Source organism: Schistosoma mansoni, chromosome 4, assembly GCF_000237925.1.
Source record: "Schistosoma mansoni strain Puerto Rico chromosome 4, complete genome".
NCBI classification, from domain to species: domain Eukaryota; kingdom Metazoa; phylum Platyhelminthes; class Trematoda; order Strigeidida; family Schistosomatidae; genus Schistosoma; species Schistosoma mansoni.
The window spans coordinates 11,022,555-11,029,829 of record NC_031498.1 but is presented as its reverse complement, the minus strand read 5'-3'; the positions used below and the strand labels follow the sequence as shown (position 1 = coordinate 11,029,829).

At 30.5% G+C, this 7,275-nt stretch overlaps 1 non-coding gene across 1 annotated transcript; it reads right to left on the bottom strand.

Moving 5' to 3' along the window:
- Window positions 1-6,814: 6,814 nt before the first annotated feature.
- On the bottom strand, window positions 6,815-6,886 carry Smp_tRNA_01301_Pseudo_TTG.1.1. The gene has a single exon. It is a non-coding gene (tRNA).
- Between the last annotated feature and the right edge of the window lie 389 nt (window positions 6,887-7,275).

Sequence of the window (7,275 nt, the reverse complement as noted above, 5' to 3'; positions counted from 1 at the left end):
AACGTTGGAATTATTTAAATTTCAATCGCTAAGAATATTTCAAATATAATTTTCACATATAATGACTTCTCTATACTTGGCGTCAAATTTTTGTCAATCTATTCATTCTAATCTTAACGAAAATTCGTATAAATTTTCATTTTATTTTCAAAAGAAGCACTCATATTATACAGGGCAAATTTTCATTAATGGTATACATTTTCACATTGTATGTGTTTTATTGTAGTTTAACATAAATGAGTGAAATATGAATTGAACTCTTTTAGTTAACTCTACTAGTTAGAGGGAAAATCAAATTAAAGGTACATTTAAATCATTACTAGTACAATTTTTCCCATTTTTATTATGCTAAAAACATCTGAACAGCTGTTAAACATTTAATTACTATTGTTTGAAATGATGTAATTTTCTTTTTAAAAAAACGAAAAAAATTTTTTCCCTTTAAAAAAACAAAGAAAATACATTTATGTTCATCCGTTAATTAGCAACCATATTATAGACATATAAATGTCAATTAACAAGAATGTAGTAAGTGAAGTACAACCACGTATGAACAAAAAGAAATCATAGTTGTGTTGGGCAAACTAAATTACTTTATGATAGTTTCTCCATGAATTAATTCATCTATAACTTATTATCTTGGTGTTACTTTCTCCTGTGATCCTTCTTGGTCATCTCATGTTTTACTGTTATCGGAAAAAATTTACCGTTTGGCCTACTACATAAAGAGGCTGCATACTTTTGGGATTACTCGCCATTTACTCTTACAATTTGTAAATTCCTGCATATTATTTATTATTCTTTATTATTCTCCATTATTCTCTCCCGGGCTTTTGAGAAAAGACTTTGCTGTTTTGCGGGCAGTGCTGAAGGCAGTTAGCAAGGTGTGTGGTGAATCTTTTGAGATCATTATTAATATGCTTGTGGATAGACATTTTAAGTCTTGCAAACTCTTATCAGATACTAACCATCCACTTCATTCATATCTTTCTCCTTGTATATCTTCTGGTAGAACGAGACGTAAATACATTAAAATCCATGCACGCAAGCAAATCTATAAAAGTTCTGTAATACCCTACCTGGCAAATTTACTTTGTGACGAACAGGCTGTTAAAGTTGACCTAGTAAATAACCTGTATTCTTAAGCATGTTTCAAATTTGATAATTTGTACAGACTTAGATTTTTTTAAACCTTTTTTCATTTCTTTTTTTGGTAAAAAAAAACCCTGTTGAAATAACTCGTACTGAGAATTCTATATTGTACCAGATTATAATATTGAATAAAGCCATTAGTAATAATATTAAGTTTGATATTAATTTTATGGTCATCATTATCATCATCAAAATCTTATTTGTATTTTATCTTAACAAATTATCTTTGAAAATTACTAAACTCGATGCTGGAATGAAATAAAAACATATATAGTTATAACTACTGAATTCCATTTCGTTCGCCGTCTTAATAAGTCAAAAATGAAAGTAAATTAGAGCCGGGAATCGCTTGATCAGTCAAACGTATCTATGACAGATAACTGATTATGATGATTAGAAATAAGTAGGTTAGACGAAAACAAATTATTTGATTATATACGAAATGTTCGTTCGTTTTCAAATAAAATAATGTGACAGGAAAATATGGAAATTAAGTTAGGAGAAAATATGTTTTTACGTTAAGATATGAAAAATGAAGTAGTGTTTAAAAATCGGGAGAAATTTAACGGAAGACCATAGAATTAGAATACATTTTAGCTGACTGAGGTATTCAGTAATCTGACTCCTTAACACTTTCAAATCAGCTACTTAAAATCTAGCTAGTAGTCGGTTATTGAAATTATGTACTAGCTGCGGCCAGTGGTCCTTGATTCTCAAAGGGATTATACTAAGAGATGAACATAGAGGCAGTTGGACATATAAGCTTGTTTTTTTCACACAAGTCAACAACTTGAGATATATAAATGTTACTTGAGGTTTGGCAGCATAAAGCATTCAGCAGGACAACATGATTGCTATTAGAGCTGTTTTAAATAAACAGAGATTTATATTTAAGATAAAAACTGACTAGATTTGTCGTCAGTCGTCATATTTCAGCAGTGATTCTTTATAAATCATATTACTTCAGCGCTAAACTATTTATTCTGTATGAAAGAAATGTTCGTGTCATGCAATAAAAAGTCATAGTTGTGGAAGCGTAAAACTACAAGTTGTATTCATAACCCTATGATGATGTTTCTATCCAGATCTTAAAGATTAGAAGTTATCAAATAAATACATTTCATATTTTCAACGAGAGATATGAAAATATAGTTTTCATTTAACCTATTTACTCTGTCTCATTCGCGTTAACTAAAGATTTACGGACTAATTATATCTGTCCTAAATTTTGTTCAAATTGTAGACAAGACAATTCACGTTGATTCATTTAAGCAATAACAGAGTGTAACCAATAGAGTGTGATACTTATACGGAATATTTATTGCCTGTAAGTTTTGTGAACTAGAACTATACGAATACTTAATTAAAATGGACCCCATTCAAGATAAGACTTTGAAAGTTGAATTTACTTTTATCATCATCATCTACTATTCAATGTCTAACGCAAGAATATAAAGTTTTTTAAACTAATATAATGACATTTAAAAATTGTTTTCTTATATGTAACCATGGCTTTACTTAACTGATGAAATCACATGTAATAAAGCAATAATCACATTTTCTTTATAGGTTTTATTTTGAAATGTTTACAAACTAATATTTCTAATGCAATGTCTAAACACAGGCTTATCTAAGGATTAGTGATAAGTTCTCTGTCAACTTGGATTGTGGTTTACAGTAAAATATATTAGACTTGTTTCGTTACATTTGGGACTCATTAACTGCAGGCACTCTCACTCCAATGTTGATGTTTACATTGATAAGTTTTAAGAATAAGAAGAAAATCAAATTACAGGGTATTGAACATAATTAGCATCTGTTAAAAAATAACGTAGACTAAACAAAATTAGTGATAGAATAGAATGAATAAGAAAAAAGAAAAGGTTCAACCTTCATTCAATACAAACTTTTTATCATAAAACAATCATTACCAAAATTAAATTGGTGATGATACATAATGGGACTACGATTGTTCTTAAGAATGGAGTGAAAGTTTTAATTAAGAAACTAACCCATAAACGCAGTTTATGTGGTTTCTCTTCATCATATATGATAATATCAGTTCAAAAAGTTTATATTATTCAACAATCAGCTTACACATATAAATGGCATAACTAAATGAGCAATATGCAATAGAAGTACCCACAGTAAAAGTATTTATCTTTAGTGTGGGTAAACATACACTCTCAATTTATTTATGTTCGTAATATGATAACATAGCTTACAAAAATAACCCATGAACATATTTCTATCACTAATTTTATAAGATTTCATGAATGCATTTCGATTTTTAATTGTTTGGTTAGTATGTTTCATCCACAGAGTTTAGGAAAACCTCAAAGAGTTTTACACTATTCTTCGTATAATTGACATCGAACTTAAATGTCCCATTCCACTCAAAATGGTAATGATCAGTGTACCAGTAATGTTCATAACTATTACAGGTTTTGTCGAATTATTGCTTCATTTCACAGACTGAATTGATCTACATGTTATTAGACATATTTATTCATCTGAAATTTACAGTATAGTCACTTTTGGAGTTCCTTGTGCACATCAAAATGTTTCTCATTTGTCTATGCTTATTTTTCTAACTGTGAGGCTTTATTTCTAGAATTTCGATAGTTGAATTCATGGGTTGATTTAAGATAGACCACCATTGGATGTGCACTGGTGAAGAAACCCAGACTAGGACAGAATGGCCATCCAGTGCTTCCAGGTTTTCAATGGTGATCTAGCTTAAATCGACCCATGAATCCGACTATTAAAATTACTTCAATCTCCACAAATCCCCATTCTGATAAAACTGGATAGTGTTTAAAAGTGGAGCCAATATTGTTCATTTTGCTGTTTGTAAGGCTCGTGTGTTGGGTTTACATCTATCCTAGTTATGATATTCACGACCCAATCCTTTACGCATTAAATGCTCAACACATTTTTCATTGAACCAATGAAAATAGATGGCTTCTAGCTAGTTGGTGTGAATTTTATTTGTAAGTTTCTACCTTTTGTTGATGTCAGGTATTTAGATTGATCACTCTCCTGTAACATAGCTGCAGTCCATTAAATCAACAACATAAAGACTTAAACATTTGATATAAAGTATGGTTTTATTTGTTGTAACATACTGTTCTTATTCGTGTACTGGTTTTAACCACGAGTTATGGAAGTTTTCGGGTAAGAGGTTAAAATGATTATTAACATTTGTACTAATATTGTGTTTTAAAAAAGACCGACTTTATGATTACAAGACATGTGTTACATTTATTAGTACCATTAAAATCTGTTACATAACATAATATCCAGTTTTTTTTGGTGCTTTATATTGATTTCTTGAATCTTTCTTATACATTTTCTTGTTTAGTATCAAGTTCGTTTGGTTACTTGTGATATAACGAATAAATTTTTCGTTACATTTATTGACGAAATCATTTCTCCTTTTTTTCTATGTAATCATAAAACGTTACTAATTAGGGAATTTGTCGGCATAGTTATACTTTGTTATATTACATAAAATCCAGTTAAAATTACATAGATAATTATCCACCCCTATATATATATATATGCTGGCAATGTACTGATAAAGATTTCGAATATAATAAAATGATATAAAGGCATAAGATAATGATTACTTTTTACTTAACTGTGAATTTGATTTTCCACAAGTAAGACTTTGGAAATCATTTCTGTAAAATTTGAAAAGAAAATAACAAATTCATTAAGTATCTCTTCTTCTCAGCTTACGACACAGGCGGAGATTTACTGAACAGCTAGGAAGCTTCGGTCGACTGTTTCTTCCTGGTATGAGACCCTTAAGCAGTCTATATCTGCGACCTCGATGGAAGAAGAAATCAAAATATTTAAGTCTCCAGGTAAGCATCTAACTTTAAAATCCCTGATCTGGCATCTAATCGTTCACATGCCTAACTTTAATCAGTTTGATATAATGTGAGACCATCTTTCATTGCTTATAATCTGTCTTACATCTGATATGTTTGATATGTTCTCATCAGGAATTCTCACTAGAGCTCCTGGAATTATTTCTCAAAGCTGATCACTAGTGAGCATATGAACATTAATGCTACTGGGTTATATGAAGATTTGGCCTGAAATTTAAGTGCTAATCTGGAAATCTGAGTGTTCTTGGTTCGCCTCCAATGAGACCGTGGATGTGCACTGGTCAGGAGTCTCATACCAAGCTCAAATAGCTGATTAAAACTTCTGGTCCTTATTTGTTGCTTGTCCAATTTCAGACCTTGATGCAAACTATGAAAATTCAACAGACACTTTGAACCACTATAACAATATATCTTCTTTCCGGATTAATTATCTTAGACGAAATATCCCATATTTCACTATCTATTCATAATGATAAGACTTAAAAAACTAATATTTGTCATACAGAATTGAAATAAATTATTAACATGATTATATTTCTTTTTCTCCTCAACAGAAATGACTATGATAGAATAGTTGCTTAACAGTTTTGAGACGGGAATATGCACATATCTAAATATTCAGTTAGGTTAATCAAACACTTCCTAATGATATGTATAATAACGAGTATTTGGATAAGAATCATCTCATAAAAACTAAAAGTTGTGTATAGGTTCTTTCAAACAATTTATCAAGAACATTTTATACTTTAATATTTTCTAAAATAAAACCCAGATAAAATTACTTAAAGCATACATAAACTCCATAAAGGCTTTGGCTTTTAAACATTGTAACCAAACTATCAATTATAATTTCAGGTCAATTTACTCGGCATTTACTAAAGGTATACCATCAAAATGTCATCATATTCTCATGGGGATAATGTTAAAGCAAAGTGGTCAAGTCCCAAAAAGTAGAAGAATTCGAGACAGCAAAACTTACATAAATGGGGAAAGTAGGATGTTTCAATAAACATATACAAACTATTCTAAAAAAATAATGATAGATTAAGTAGAAGTTACTATGTTAGACAGTTTGCGGTAATCGACAGAAGGTTCCCAACATAGCTTTCATGAGTATCTATTCGTCCCCAACGATATATATTCTTAATAGTGTTGCGGGAAACGTTCTGCCTCATGATTTGAGCTTACGTTATTCAGCCCTGTTTTCGCAGACGTGTTTACTGAGCTATTCTCCTCAAACTATTACAGCTGCCTATTCCCATGAGTATACTGCCGAGTAAAGTGATTGATGAGAAATCAAAAAGGAACCTCTGATGATAATCTCTCAACTGAATTTGAAGCATCTATTGTTTTAAGGGTTTTATATTACCTTCGAGAAAGAGTGTTTTTACTTTTTTATAATCACTATTAGTTCCAAATGAATGATATATCAAATGGATAAATAATTAATCAAAACAATTACACTATTGTTGCTTATTTCCTCAAGACAACATCCTCTCTAATTGCTTCAAATCACAAACAAATACTTGTCAAAACCACAATTAAAAAATACAGATGAAATTCATTTAGTATTGTTTGTTTGAATCTTCCCATTGATTTTTAGGACTGCAACTGGTCAGTCTCTAATTGGCATATGTGCAGACTGTGCGTATTGCCTCGATATAGCCTAAATTCACAAACATGGTAAGCAAAGACGGATAGTGGGTGGTACTGAAATCCTATTTGGGACCCGTCAGCTGGATGTACCTGCATCTCAGAGTCGATGTACACTCTGGGACTCGAACCCAGTACCTTTCGCTTCAAACGCCATCGCGTTATCCACTCAGCTACTTAGTCCTGATAAGACGAAACGCCCGTCCTGTATTCCACTGCTAATCACTATCCATCTTTGCTTATAATACATGTACACAATTCGCTTAAATTTGAACCTTCATATTGATTAGTAATAGAGAATAAAAGTTCACAGCATTAATGTTTATTTATATTATAGAAAAAAGTATATACTTGAAAAACATATTCAATGAAGTAAATATTACTTTTTAATCAAATAAATGTTGATTAAAACAAACCAAAATCAATATTGAATGGGGTTTGTTTCATTGATAAATTACCGTAAGCTTATGTTTTTACTGGGAATCTGTTGTAATTTGAAAAACAAAAACTATCCACAAATAAATCTCATTTTAATGAATTTGTTACCAAGAGTAATATTTTTAAATAAACA